This window comes from Leucoraja erinacea, unplaced genomic scaffold, assembly GCF_028641065.1.
Source record: "Leucoraja erinacea ecotype New England unplaced genomic scaffold, Leri_hhj_1 Leri_91S, whole genome shotgun sequence".
Lineage (NCBI taxonomy): Eukaryota > Metazoa > Chordata > Chondrichthyes > Rajiformes > Rajidae > Leucoraja > Leucoraja erinaceus.
The window spans coordinates 185,001-200,412 of record NW_026576861.1 but is presented as its reverse complement, the minus strand read 5'-3'; the positions used below and the strand labels follow the sequence as shown (position 1 = coordinate 200,412).

Genomic DNA, 15,412 nt, shown 5'->3' with positions numbered 1-15,412 from the left:
TCCACAGATGTGACTGCGGTGTTGTTGATGGTGAGTGGGGTGAGGGGAGGGGGAGCTCTCCTAAAGTCTACTATCAATTCTGTCTTGAGCTGCTGTCTTGAGCATTGAGCTCCAGGTTGTTGCGAAACAGCTTCAACTACAGAGTACATCACTTCTTCCTCTCCCCTTTATGAAAATGTACTGTAGAGTTACTCCTCCTCTGCCTTATAATTATGAGCAGTGTCACGTAGGCTAAGCTCAGCAAGGAACCCCTCTGTGATATATTATACCTTCCGTGCGCTGTTGATCATGGGTGTAATGGCTCCACTCTGCTGAGAGTGACGTGAGCTATGATTAGACCCCACTGTCAGTTTGGCGCCTGTATATTAATATAACAATTATTCCGTGCTCTTGACCAGCCTGATGTGAAGTTACCTTTCCTGCCTGCCCGCCCCCAGGCACTTCGACAGCGCCATCCCCGCTCAAGGTGTCAGTTGGGGTTTCGCTCGTTAAGTCAGCCGTCCCCCCCCCCGGGTTCGAGACCCGCTCCGTGCTGTGGGGAACTCTGAACCCGCTGCCCCAACGTGTCTCCAAAATCCAACACGGACACCCCAAGGGGATGAGTTTAAGAAAGAACTGCAGATGCTGGAAAAATCGAAGGTGGACAAAAATGCTGGAGGAACTCTGCGGGCGAGGCGGCATCTATGGAGCGAAGGAATAGGCGACGTTTCGGGTCGAGACCCTTCTTCAGACTAGATGATATGTGTAGACTCACGTCACAGTGGCCTCTGCAGTCCGTTTGTCTTTTTGTTATTTTTTGTCCCGTTTTTATGTAGTTTATTGTAGTTTTTATTATTTTTTTTTGATGGAGTATGTGTGTGTGTGTGTGTGTGTGCAGTATGTGTGTGTGTGTGTGTGTGTGTGTGTGCTGTGCGTGTGCGTGTGCGTTGTGCGTGTGCGTGTGTGTGTGTGTGTGTGTGTGTGTGTGTGTGTGTGTGTGTGGGGGGGGGGGACATTTAAAATCTTTCCCCTGCACGGAGAACCCGACCTTTTCCCTGTCGGGTCTCCGTTGTCGTTGGGGCTGCACCGTGGAGCGGCCTCCAGCAGGAGCGACCTGGGGCTCCAGTCACGGAGCCTGCGGAGCTATTCACCATTGCAGAGCTGGCCGAGTCCGGAGCGGGTGGAGCGGTGGTGGCACCCGACCCCCGGGGATTCGGAGGCTCCAACCGCAGGTCTGGTGGACAGTAACACCGGGAGCCCGCGGGTCCCTGCTGGGAGACCGCTTTTCGGGGCTTCCGCAACGGCGACTTCTCCCGCCCGAGTCGCGGGGTCGAGGATGACCTGGAGCGGGGCCTTACATCATCGCCCGGCGCGGCTTCAACGGCTGTGGGACTTTGCTAGTGCCCGCCGGGGGCTCCAACAACAAGACCCGGAGCGCGGCCTTGCATCACCCGGCGCGGCTTTAATGGCCGTGGGACAATTGCCATCGCCCGCCGGGGGCTTTGACTCTGACTCTGACATCGGGAGGGGAATGGGAAGAGCAGGGGAGAGATAAGTTTTTGCCTTCCATCACAGCGAGGAGGAGATGCGCTGTGATGGATGTCTGTGTAAATTGTGTTGTGGCTTGGGTCTTTCTTGTGTGTATGACTGCAGAAACAACATTTCGTTTGAGCCTCTATGAGGTTCAAGTGACAAATAAATTGTATTGTGTATTGTGTATTGTGTGATTGGTCACGTTACCTACTAACCAATGTAATGCTTTGATATCATAAGCTCCGCCTACTGCCACATTTTGGGAAGCGCGATTGGCGTTTGTAGCAGCCTCAGCAGTCCGTCCGTCTTTTTTTGATTTTTGTCCCATTGAATGTATAGCTTGATGTATTTTTTTAAATTATTTTTAGCTGTGTATATGTGTGGGGGCGGGATCTTTTAAAATTTCTTTCCTGTACGGGGGACCCGACCTTTTCCCTGTCGGGTCTCCGCTGTCGTTGGGGCTTCGCACTCCAACTGGAACGTCCTGGGGGCTCCAGTCGCGGAGCCTGCGGACTCACCATCGTGGAGCTGGCCGACTCCGGATCGAGGAGAGCTGTGGTGGCGCGCGGCAGTGACCCCACTCCGGAGCTTCGGAGGCACTGGCCGCAGGCCCGGTGGACGGTGACATCGGGAGCTCGTGGGTCCCTGGTGGGAGACCACTTTTCGGAGCTCCTGCAACGGCAGTTTCACCCACCCGAATCGCGGGGTTGAAAACGACCCGGAGCGGGGCCTTACATCGCCCGGTGCGGCTTTAACAGCCGCGGGACTTGTCATCGCCAGCCGGGGGCTCCAACATTAAGACCCAGAGTGAGGCCTTATATCGCCTAGCGCGGGACTTGCCATCGCCTGCTGGGGGCTCCAAAATTAACATTAAGGCCAGGAGCGGGGCCTTACATCGCACGGTGCAGCCGGTAATCGCCCGCCGGGGGCTTTAACATCAGGAGAAGTATGGAACGCAGGGGAGAGACAAGACTTTGCCTTCCATCACAGTGAGGAGGAGATTCACTGTGATCGATGTTTGGGTAAATTGTGTTGGTGTGTGTCTTGGTTCTTTCCTTGTTGTAAGACTGCAGAAACCATATTTCGTTTGAACTTCATACTTGAGGTTCAAATGACAATAAACGCTATTGTATTGCATTGTATCCATATCATTGCAACCCAACATGGGCAGTTAGTCAATGCTGCTATACAGTTGAAGCAACGTGCTGTAGTGTATTATATGAGTGACTCAATAAATACTGTTATACCAGAACAGTGAGTATGTTTGAGACACTCAACATGGTGTCAGAAGTGGGATCTGCCAGTACAAGCATTTGGCATCCAGAACAGAAAACAAGGTGAGCAGCAACGTCCTCCACTGCTCGCATCGGGTAGTGCGGGCGTTTGATCGCTGTGTTCAGGGTTGATACAGATTTGGAATTCATCTTTGTTTTTCTTTGTTGCAGCCATCATGGATGGGTCAGTGACCGTGAGAATGACACCCAGGGACTCCATACTCAAATTTATGATCATTCATGAATTTATCTCATGCTAAACGTTTATCCTGTAGGCTGTGGATGACTTGATTGTTCACAAGTTAATGGGCATAAGTTCTAGAAGGAGAATAAGCCCATTTGGTCTATCAGGTCGACTCTGTCATTCAATCATAGCTGACCTATCTATTCAGATTCACATTTATGGTACAGTGATATTTGAGTTATCATGCAGCCACACAATTAAAAGAACACAACACAATCAAAAAGAATGATAGAACTTATTGTGTAAAGAGGCCTTTCATTAGTTAGAATAATCATCATCATATTCATTGTTGAAGACATCAACGGGCACTGTGCCTTACAATGCCATGTACGACAGTGATCGCAACTTCTACTGAAGTGTGGATGGCCGTTGGCTCGATAGAAGCTCATCCGCCCTTTGACAGGTCTTGTTTTTGGCCCTGCTGGGGGTCCACAGCCCCCTCCTCACCTGGCAAACCAGGTGGGGAATACGGTTTAGCCGCCGACTATCCAACCATGGAGCGGGTAGCACGGGATTCCATGGTACCCGTGGCGACTACTCTCTCTTAGAACAAGGCGCGGATCAAAGGATTTTGAGTTGTTGTTCCTGGCAACAGCCAAAGGTCTACTGTAAATATGGAATCTCAAATAAACGCAGATAATCCTAGAGAAAATCCACTTTTTAGTCGACAAAATGTATCTGTCACATGTTCAGTTAAATGTGAGCTGCACCAACATTGTGGCTGGTGTCTTAGAAAATAGGGATTTAAGGAGGTTATAGACATACAGGATGAAAACACTGCCTTTGGCCTAACTTATCCATACCATCCAAGATGGCCGATCGAAGCTAGTCCCATTTGCTCATATTTGCCCCTCATACCTTTCCTATTCAAGTCCAGATGTCATATGTTGTTATAGTTCATGCCTCAACTATCTTCTCCGGCAGCTCGTTCCAAATACCCACCACCCTCTGTGTCAAAGGTTACCACTCGGTTTCCCATGAAATGTTTTCCACTCTCACTTCATAACAAGAGGATTTCAGTATGGGAGTTCTTCTGCAGTTGTACAGGGCTCTGGTGAGACCACATCTGGAGTATTGTGTACAGTTTTGGTCTCCTAATTTGAGGAAGGACATCCTTGCGATGGAGGCAGTGCAGCGTAGGTTCACGAGATTGATCCCTGGGATGGCGGGACTGTCATATGAGGAGAGATTGAAAAGACTAGGCTTGTATTCACCGGAGTTTAGAAGGATGAGGGGAGATTTTATAGAAACTTATAACATTAATAAAAAGACTGGACAAGCTAGATGCAGGAAAAATGTTCCCAATGTGGGGCGAGTCCAGAACCAGGGGCCACAGTCTTAGAATAAAGGGGAGGCCATTTAAGACTGAGGTGAGAAGAAACTTTTTCACCCAGAGAGTTGTGAATTTATGGAATTCCCTGCCACAGAGGGCAGTGGAGGCCAAGTCACTGGATGGATTTAAGAGAGAGTTAGATAGAGCTCTAGGGGCTAGTGGAGTCAAGAGATATGGGGAGAAGGCAGGAACGGGTTATTGATTGGGGATGATCAGCCAATGAATGGCGGTGCTGGCTCGAAGGGCCAAATGGCCTCCTCCTGCACCTATTATCTATGTTTTATATCCATGTCCTGTGGTTCTTGATTCCCATCCTCTGGGTAAGCGACTGTACTATTCGCCTCACTTGGAGACCTTTGAAACATCTTTGATCAGACTTTACTGGCCTTGTCTTGCACTAAAACCAGGGGTGGGCAACCTTGTTGTGCATAGGGGTCGGGACGCACGTCTTTGAGCAGATGGTGGGCCACATCTATCACGTGTACACATGGATCCCGCCCCGGATGGCAGTCATCAAAACACGTGTTCACAGAAGGTGGACAGAAATGCTCAGCAGGTGAGGCAGCATCTTGCAATCCTTGCACGTCTCTGCCGCTGAGTTTCTCCATCATTATTGTCAACCTTCATTTTTTCCAGCATCTGCAGTTCTTTCTAGAATGTGGCAGAAGGTGCGTGGTCGTGCCGGCGGCTTTGCGCAGGATGCGGTACAGACAGAGCTCGGCGCTCGGCGCTCAGCCGCGCTCAGCGAGACGGAATGTTACGGGGGAAAAAATCAGCCTGCGGGCGGGATGAATTCGGGTTACGGGCCGCATTCGGCCCAGGGGCCGTAGCCGTGCACTAAACGTTATTCCCTTATCATGTATCTGTACACTCCGAATGGCTTGATGGAAATCATGCATCGTATTTCCGCTGCCTGGCTGGCACGCAACAAAAAGCTTTCCACTGTACCTGTTACAAGTGACAATAGACTAAACGAAAACTAAAACGATCTTTTCCCATAGAATGGAAACTCTTCTTCAAACAGTTGACAGTGGTCGTAGTCTATAGAGATGCTCTTGACAGTTTGTAGAAGGGTTCTTACCTGAAACATCATCTTTCCATTCACACACAGATGCTGCCTGACCCATTGAGTTCCTCCACCTGGTTTTTTTTTTTTGCTCAAGATTGCAGCATCTGCAGTTCCAAGAGCCTCCATTTTACTGTGTGTAGGAAGGAACTGCAGATGTAGATTTAAACCGAAGATAGATATAAAATGCTGGAGTAACTCAGGAGAGAAGGAATGGGTGACGCTTTGGGTCGAGATTACAACTTCAGTTGGCCTGAAGAAGGGTCTCGACCCAAAACGTCACCCATTCCTTCTCCTCTAATCTGAGGAAGGACATTCTTGCCATAGAGGGAGTACAGAGAAGGTTCACCAGACTGATTCCTGGGATGTCAGGACTTTCATATGAAGAAGGACTGGATAGACTCGGCTTGTACTCGCTAGAATTTAGAAGATTGAGGGGGGATCTTTTAGAAACTTACAAAATTCTTAAGGGGTTGGGCAGGCTAGATGCAGGAAGATTGTTCCCGATGTTGGAGAAGTCCAGGACAAGGGGTCACAGTTTAAGGATAAGGGGGAAGTCTTTTAGGACTGAGATGAGAAAAAAACATTTTCACACAGAGAGTGGTGAATCTGTGGAATTCTCTGCCACAGTAGGTAGTTGAGGGCGGTTTATTGGCTATATTTAAGAGGGAGTTAGATGTGGCTAAAGGGATCAGGGGGTATGGAGAGAAGGCAGGTACGGGATACTATAACCATATAACCATATAACAATTACAGCACGGAAACAGGCCATCTCGACCCTTCTAGTCCGTGACGAACACATAATCTCCCCTAGTCCCATACACCTGCGCTCAGACCATAAACCCTCCATACCTTTCCCGTCCATATAACTATCCAATTTATTTTTAAATGATAAAAACGAACCTGCCTCCACCACCTTCACTGGAAGCTCATTCCACACACCCACCACTCTCTGAGTAAAGAAGTTCCCCCTCATGTTACCCCTAAAACCTCTGTCCCTTAATTCTCAAGTCATGTCCCCTTGTTTGAATCTTCCCTACTCTCATTGGGAAAAGCTTATCCACGTCAACTCTGTAATGAGTTGGATGATCAGCCATGATCACATTGAATGGCGGTGCAGGCTCGAAAGGCTGAATGGCCTACTCCTGTACACCTATTTTCTATGTTTCTATGTTTCCAGAGATGCTGCCTGTCCTGCTGAGTTACTCCAGCTTTTTGTCTCTCCATTCTACTGCAACACTGCAACACTGTATGCTTGCTGTGAACAAGTTCTCCTCCTCTCTCCAATGTGCTTGGGCCACAATCAGGACCCTCATTTCCGAGAAACCGCCCGCACTGTCGGCAATGATCTTCTCAAAGGAAATACTTAGCGTAAAGTGCTCTCCAAAGTAGAGGCTGTCACTGTTGCTGCCTTCCATTTGTAACAGAGTGTCAGCAGCAGGCACTCTCAAGCCATTACGGGGGTGTGAATGGCAACACTCCTTCCACACACACCTCCAGCGCCACTCCACTACTACCCCTCTGTCATGTAGCAAGCTCATAAATGGGCACCCCTGTGGCTCTCACGCAACCACATCATAAGTTGCAGGAGCTGATCTCAGTATAGGAGTAGAGAGGTTCTTCTGCAGTTGTACAGGGCTCTGGTGAGTCCAAGTCAAGTCACTTTTATTCCTATAGCTCATTTAAAAAACAACTCTCGTTGGCCAAAGTGCTTCACATTGGTGGAGGTACTAACGTTACACAACAGTGGTTCATAGATTAAGTACATACATAAATACACACATATAGCCCTCGCTCAGAGGACGTCAAGAAAGGCTTGAGAGTAAAGATGAGTTTTAAGTCTCGACTTAAAGGAGTCGGTGGAGGGGGCAGTTCTGATGGGAGGGGGGATGCTGTTCCACAGTCTAGGAGCTGCAACCGCAAACCGCCCCTGAGCTTATGCCTAGACAGCGGGATGTTCAGTAACCCCAAGTCGGCCGATCTGAGGGACCTGGAGGTGGTGTGGTGGGTGAGCAGACTTCTGATGTAGTTTGTGAGACCACATCTGGAGTATTGTGTACAGTTTTGGTCTCCTAATTTGAGGAAGGACATCCTTGTGATTGAGGCAGTGCAGCGTAGGTCCACGAGATTGATCCCTGGGATGGCGGGACTGTCATATGAGGAAAGATTGAAAGACTAGGCTTGTATTCACTGAAGTTTTGAAGGATGAAGGGGATTCTTATAGTAACATATAACATTATAAAAGGACTGCACAAGCTAGATGCAGGAAAAATGTTCCCAATGTTGGGCGAGTCCAGAACCACAGTCTTAGAATAAAGGGGAAGTCATTTAAGACTGAGGTGAGAAAAAACTTTTTCATCCAGAGAGTTGTGAATTTGTGGAATTCCCTGCCACAGAGGGCAGTGGAGGCCAAGTCACTGGATGGATTTAAGAGAGAGTTAGATAGAGCTTTAGGGGCTAGTGGAGTCAAGGGATATGGGGAGAAGGCCGGCACGGGTTATTGATAGGGGATGATCAGCCATGATCACAACGAATGGCTGTGCTGGCTCGAAGGGCCGAATGGCCTCCTCCTGCACCTATTTTCTATGTTTCCTATGTTTTCTCTGATCTGTTTTTCCCTCTTAACCCCATTCTGACTTCTCCCTGTAACCTTTGACACGGCACGTAAGGTCATAAGTGGTATTAGAAAAATGATGACATTCAGCCCATCAAGTCTACTCCACCACTCGATCATGGCTGAATGGTCTGGTTCCGCGCTGTATGTCTAAACTAAACAAAATAAAAGAAGATAGCCAAGGCAGGGACTATTGCAATATTTAAGAAACATTTAGACAGGTACATGGATAGGACAGGTTTAGAGGGATATGGACGTCCTAATGGGTCGCCGGTTTTCGGTAGTTTGCCGTAGCTTGACGTCGATTAGGTGGTAGGTTGTTGTAGACATTGTCATAGGGGGGGGGGGAGGGGGTCCAGTCACTGGCAGTCCCCGAAAAAGTCACCAAAGTGGGACAGGCCCTTTACACCAAGCCAACTAACCTACAAACCTGTACGTTTTTGGAGTGCGAGTGGAAACCGAAGATCTCGGAGAAAACCCACGCAGGTCACGGGGAGAACGTACAAACTCTGTAAAGACAAGCACCCGTGGTCGGGATCGAAGGAAACTTGCGCTGTGAAGAAGGTGTTGGGGAAGTCGAAACGTCGGGGTCACAGTTTAAGGATCCTTCGGGAAGTCCATCAGGACCGAGCTGAGAATTTTGAGTTTCTCCAGCACAGAGAGTGTGAATCTACAAATTCTCTGCCACGTTTTTGGAGGCCGAGTGGAAACAGAAACATCTCGAAACATAGAAATTAGGTGCAGGGGGAGAAGGCCATTCAAACTCCGAGCCTACACCGCCATTTAATATGCCCATGGCTGGGATCCAACTCAGTATCCCGTACCTGCGCTGTGAGGCAGCAGCTGATCCCCTTAGTCCAGAACACAGGAACTCCAGTTTAAATATAGCCAATGAAGTCTTTCAGGACCCTCTGTGAGAGAGTTTTTTTTTTTCACCACTCTCTGTGTGAAAAAAGTTCTTCTCATCTCGCCACAGAAAGTATTTGAGGCCACAGTTCATTGGCTATATTTAAGAGGGAGTTAGATGTGGCCCTTGTGGCTAAAGGACGTTTGTGCTAAAAAGGAAGAGGAGGAGCCCGAGGGCTGAGGGAGAGCTGAGAAGGGGAGGAGACAGCAAGGGCTACCGGAAATTGGAGAATTCAATGTTTATGCCGCTAGGGTGCAGACTGCCCAAGCGGAATATGAGATGTTGCTCCTCCAATTTACGGTGGTGCTCACTCTGGCCACGGTGGGTGTATGGATTGGGCTGCCAGAGGAGGTAGTCGAGGCTTGGACTGTAACACCATTTAAACAATATGTACATTGACAGAAAAGGTTTAGTGGGATATGGGCCAACCGTGGGCAGTTGGGGGGTAGTGCAGATGGCTGGCATGGGGATAGATGGGCCGAATGGCCCGTTTCCACGCCGCGTGACTCTCGGGCTCCAAAAGACTGCTCTCGCTGCCTGCTGTCGGAGACGCCCAAGTTTATCTTGCAAGAACACTGGCGGCTAAAGCACACAAGCAGAATATTTCCCCCAGGTCCATTATCTTTCTGACAGATAACACATTGTGCGGCTGGGAAAAAAAAAAAAGCTGATTGGAACTCGGGAGGGATGGTGACAAAAACAGCGGCAGCACAATAATAATTTCCAAGCTCGAGGTTCATTTGTCAAGATAAACTGGGTCTGTCAAGGAACTGGGCTTGCTGATAACTCTGTTTTTTTCCCAAAGTAAGAGCACTACACTGAACAATAGGGAAAGAAAGATATTATTCCTGTTTTGGCTGCTTACCAGACTCCCCGCCCCTCCCTCCTCATCCCTTCATCTCTGGACAATCCAAATTCACTGGACAATGTCAGACTGACAGATTCAATTATTCTCACCCGTGCCCTTGGGTTAATGTACTCAAGGCCACTCGGCAGAGGAGGACAGAGATACAGCATAGAAACAATATAATAGACAACAGGTGCAGGAGTAGGCCATTCGGCCATAACCATATAACAATTACAGCACAGAAACAGGCCATCTCGACCCTTCTAGTCCGTGCCGAACACGTATTCTCCCCGAGTCCCATATACCTGCGCTCAGACCATAACCCTCCATTCCTTTCCTGTCCATATAACTATCCAATCCCTTCGAGCCAGCACCGCCATTCAATGTGATCATGGCTGATCATCCACAATCAGTACCCCGTTCCTGCCTTCTCCCCATATCCCCTGACTCTGCTATCTCTAAGAGCCCTATCTAGCTCTCTCTTGAAAGTGTCCAGATAGTCTCTAGAATTTAGGAGATTGAGAGGGGATCTTATAGAAACTTACAAAATTCTTAAGGGGTTGGACAGGCTAGAAATCCTTTAAAACCGAGATGAGAAGAACTTTTTCACACAGAGAGTGGTGCATCTCTGGAACTCTCTGCCACAGAGGGTAGTTGAGGACAGTTCATTGGCTATATTTAAAGGGACTTAGTGTGGCCCTTGTGGCTAAGGGGATCAGAGGGTATGGGAGAGAAGGCAGGTACGGCATCTGAGTTGGATGATCCAGTCCCTGATCATATGTTAATGTTTCGGTGCAAGATTTTCCCGAATGGCCTACTCCTAAATTCTAATTGAATATGTTTCTATGTTTCTATGGCCAATCCATGGTGGCCTCAACTCCTTTACTGTGCCATTTCTCCCCACACTTCTACCTGGACTATCAAATAGTTACACACCTTCATGTAACGATCCAGTTTCCACCTCAGAATCTTGTGCTGAAGTGGCATTGGTTTAATGATCACATAGACAATAGGTGCAGGAGGAGGCCATTCGGCCCTTCGAACCAGCACTGCCATTCATTGTGATCATGGCTGATCGTCCCCTATCAATAACCCGTGCCTGCCTTCTCCCCCATATCTCGTGACTCCATAATAAGGACAGCTATTGCCATAACTCTCTCTTAAATCCATCCAGTGATTCCTTGGCCTCCACTGACCTCTGTGGCAGAGACTTCCATAAACTTGGTTTATACTCTCTGGGTGAAAGGTTTTTTCTCACCTCATCTTAAATGACCTCCCCTTTATTCTAAGACTGGGCCCCTGGTTCAGGACTCGCCCAACATAGGGCACAGTGTTCCTGCATCTAGCTTGTCCAGTCCTTTTATAATTTCATATGTTTAAGGAAGATCCCCCCCTCATCCTTCTAAACTCCAGTGAATACAAGCCTAGTCTTTTCAATCTTTCCTCATATGACAGTCCCGCCATCCCAGGGATCAATCTCGTGAACCTACGCTGCACTGCCTCAATCACAAGGATGTCATTCCTCAAATCTTGTGCTGAAGTGGCATTGGTCTAATGGTCCCATATCCCAAGGTACAGTGAAGCACTCTGTTTGCCTTCTCTCCAGTCAATTAGTGCTGTATTTGAGTAGAATCGAGCTGACTCAAGTACAACAGGCAGAACAAAGAGAAATATACCCAAGTGTGAAATATAGTGTTACAGCATTATAGAGTAATGGGCCTGACCCACTTAAAGTCCTGTCCCACTTGGCAACTTTTTCGGCGACTGCCGGCAACATTGACTGACTTCGGTATCAGGTCATCGAAAAATTTGCGGCATGATGCGGCATAGAAACATAGAAACATAGAAATTAGGTGCAGGAGTAGGCCATTCGGCCCTTCGAGCCTGCACCGCCATTCAATATGATCATGGCTGATCATCCAACTCAGTATCCCGTACCTGCCTTCTCTCCATACCATATAACCATATAACCATATAACAATGACAGCACGGAAACAGGCCATCTCGACCCTTCTAGTCCGTGCCGAACACATAATCTCCCCTAGTCCCATACACCTGCGCTCAGACCATAACCTTCCATTCCCTTCCCATCCATATAACTATCCAATTTATTTTTAAATGATAAAAACAAACCTGCCTCCACCACCTTCACTGGAAGCTCATTCCACACAGCCACCACTCTCTGAGTAAAGAAGTCCCCCTCATGTTCCCCCTAAACTTCAGTCCCTTCATTCTGAAGTCATGTCCTCTTGTTTGAATCTTCCCTATTCTCAAAGGGAAAAGCTTGTCCACATCAACTCGGTCTATCCCTCTCATCATTTTAAAAACCTCTATCAAATCCCCCCTTAACCTTCTGCGCTCCAAAGAATAAAGCCCTAACTTGTTCAACCTTTCTCTGTAACTTAGTTGCTGAAACCCAGGCAACATTCTAGTAAATCTCCTCTGTACTCTCTCTATTTTGTTGACATCCTTCCTATAATTAGGCGACCAAAATTGTACACCATACTCCAGTATTGGCCTCACCAATGCCTTGTACACTTTTAACATTACATCCCGACTTCTATACTCAATGCTCTGACTTATAAAGCCAGGTCACCCAAAAGCTTTCTTTACCACCCTATGCTCCATGAGAACATAGAAATTTCAGGGAGGAGTATGCACAGGCCCTTCCCAGCATCCCTCTGTTCTCCTACATTCTTCAATTCCCTACCATTTACCATGTACATACCCCCTGATCCCCTTAGCCACAAGGGCCACATCTAACTCCCTCTTAAATATAGCCAATGAACTGGCCTCAACTACCCTCTGTGGCAGAGAGTTCCAGAGATTCACCACTCTCTGTGTGAAAAAATTTCTTCTCATCTCGGTTTTAAAGGATTTCCCCCTTATCCTTAAGCTGTGACCCCTTGTCCTGGACTTCCCCAACATCGGGAGCAATCTTCCTGCATCTAGCCTGTCGAACTCCTTAAGAATTTTGTAAGTTTCTATAACATCCCCACTCAATCTCCTACATTCTAGAGAGTATAAACCAAGTCTATCCAGTCTTTCTTCATAAGACAGTCCTGACATCCCAGGAATCAGTCTGGTGAACCTTCTCTGCACTCCCTCTATGGCAATAATGTCCTTCCTCAGATTTGGAGACCAAAACTGTACGCAATACTCCAGGTGTGATCTCACCAAGACCTTGTACAACTGCAGTAGAACCTCCCTGCTCCTATACTCAAATCCTTTTGCAATGAAAGGATCTATCTATCCATCCATCCATCCATCCATCCATCCATCCATCCATCCATCCATCCATCCATCCATCCCCATCCATCCATCCATCCATCCATCTATCCATCCATCCATCCATCCATCCATCCATCTATCCATCTATCCATCTATCTATCTATCCCTAGCTTGTGAGCGGACTGTTCAGTAGTCTGCTAACAATGAGGAAGAGGTTGATGGTGAACCTGGTGGTATGTGCATTCAAGATGTTTTATCTGCTGCCCATCGGTTGATGGGAGAAGTGGGGATGATCGAAGTATAAATGGTGTACGAAGGAACTGCAGATGCTGGTTTAAACCAAAGATAAACACAAAATGCTGGAGTAACTCAGCAGGTCATGCAACATCTCTGAGGAAAATAAATATTTGCCGTTTCAGGTCAAGACCTTCTTCTGTCTTCTGAGTCTGAGGAAGGGTCTCGTCCCGAAACGTCACCCTTTTCATTCTCTCCAGATATGCTGCCTGACCCGCTGAGTTAGTCCAGCATTTTGTGTCTTTCGTTGGGGTATAAATGGTCCTTGATTATATTGGCTGCTCGGTAATATCTTACAATAGACAATAGACAATAGGAGTAGGCCATTCGGCCCCTCGAGCCAGCACCACCATTCAATGTGATCATGGCTGATCATCCACAATCAGTACCCCGCTCCAGCCTTCTCCCCATATCCCCTGACTCCGCTATCTTTAAGACCGCTATCTAACTCTCTCTTGAAAGCATCCAGAGAATTGGCCTCCACCACCTTCTGAGGCAGAGAATTCCACAGATCACAACTCTCTGGGTGAAAAAGTTTTTCCTCATCTCCGTTCTAAATGGCCTACCCCTTATTCTTAAACTGTGGCCCCTGGTTCTGGACTCCCCCAACATCGGGAACATGTTTCCTGCCTCTAGCGTGTCCAATCACTTAATAATCGGTTTCGGCCCGAAACGTTGCCTATTTCCTTTGCTCCATTGATGCTGCTGCACCGCTATCTATCTATCTATCTATCTATCTATCTATCTATCTATCTATCTATCTATCTATCTATCTATCTATCTATCCGCTATCGAGTTTCGCCAGCATTTTTTCGTGTTCCCACTTAATAATCTTATATGTTTCAGTAAGATATCCTCTCATCCTTCTCAGTCTAGGGCAGAGCTGTTGCCAAACCAAGCTGCCATGCATCCTGGTAAGCCGTGTCCCGCAGTGCCCTGTGTCGAAGTTGTTAAGATTCATTACAGCCGGGTGGATCTTCCCCAGTCTTCTGAGAAATTTCTCTGCCTCTCACTTTCAAGACAAATCCTTGCTGCGAGCAAACCTTTAATCACCTGCCCTAATACCTCATTGTAACTGATGTTAATCCCATCTGCTTATTAATGCTCCTGCAAAAACGCTTTTCACTTGAAAGGCATGAGATGGAGGGGAGTTGCTTTTGGTTTTGTTCATCTCACTTTCAAATCATTTGCCATTCTGAGCTCAATGCCTGAGCTGTGTGCATCTGCTAGAGCTCAGGCACAGGCCCTTAGCTTCAGGCTGTGAATCAGAACATTGAATGGAAATGACAAACTGCCTCTGGCCCAACATAGCAATTTTTAATTTGTTTCAATAAAGCGTTTTGAGCTGCTCCAATGGATCAGATGGGGCCTAGTCTAGGCCCCAGGCCTGCCCAAGGTTACCCACTGCATTGCATTCTGGGATGCCTCCAGGGGTGACAATGCCAGGCCCACCCTGGGGCATTGGGCGCCAGTTGTAGACATTGCTTCTGCGCTTGTGTAGGAAGGAGGGAGGGACAGAGAGAGAGAGAGAGAGAGAGTGAGAGATAGAGAGAGAGAGAGAGAGAGAGAGAGATGGATAGAGAGAGAGAGACATAAAGCAGAGACAGACCCTCACCAAATACAGGTTAAGTGACCACTATATGGCAGTTGAAAAAGGAAGACACAAGAGATTCTGGCAACCAAGAGTAAACAGAATATGCGGCCACTGTTCAACAGATCAGGTTGAAACAGAGGTGTAACTTCCTCCTAAAATGCAAAGCATTTGACAAAACAAGGAAAGCAGACTTTGACAAACTCAGTGTGGCAACCCCTGACTTTAAAGAACTAGATGATACATCCAAACTAAGAATAATCCTTGGTGAAGGAAATACGGCCCATCTTGGTGCACAATACGTAACAGCGTGCCACAACCTGAGAGACGGTGAATGACCAACATGTACATATGTACACACACACTAATCGACATTAACTGACACTAAGAAATTAATATTGAATTGCTAAACTTGCTATTGTGTTGTACTGCTTACAGCTGCAAGAACGTGTAGCATCAATAAAGGGCTATAGGCCTATTGTGAGTTTATGTACAGGGA

General features: G+C 47.6%; 1 protein-coding gene across 1 annotated transcript in view; it reads right to left on the bottom strand.

Moving 5' to 3' along the window:
• Positions 1–15,412, bottom strand: part of LOC129695037 (dedicator of cytokinesis protein 2-like) — a 286,209-nt gene that overhangs the window by 216,728 nt on the left and 54,069 nt on the right. The window lies entirely within an intron of this gene.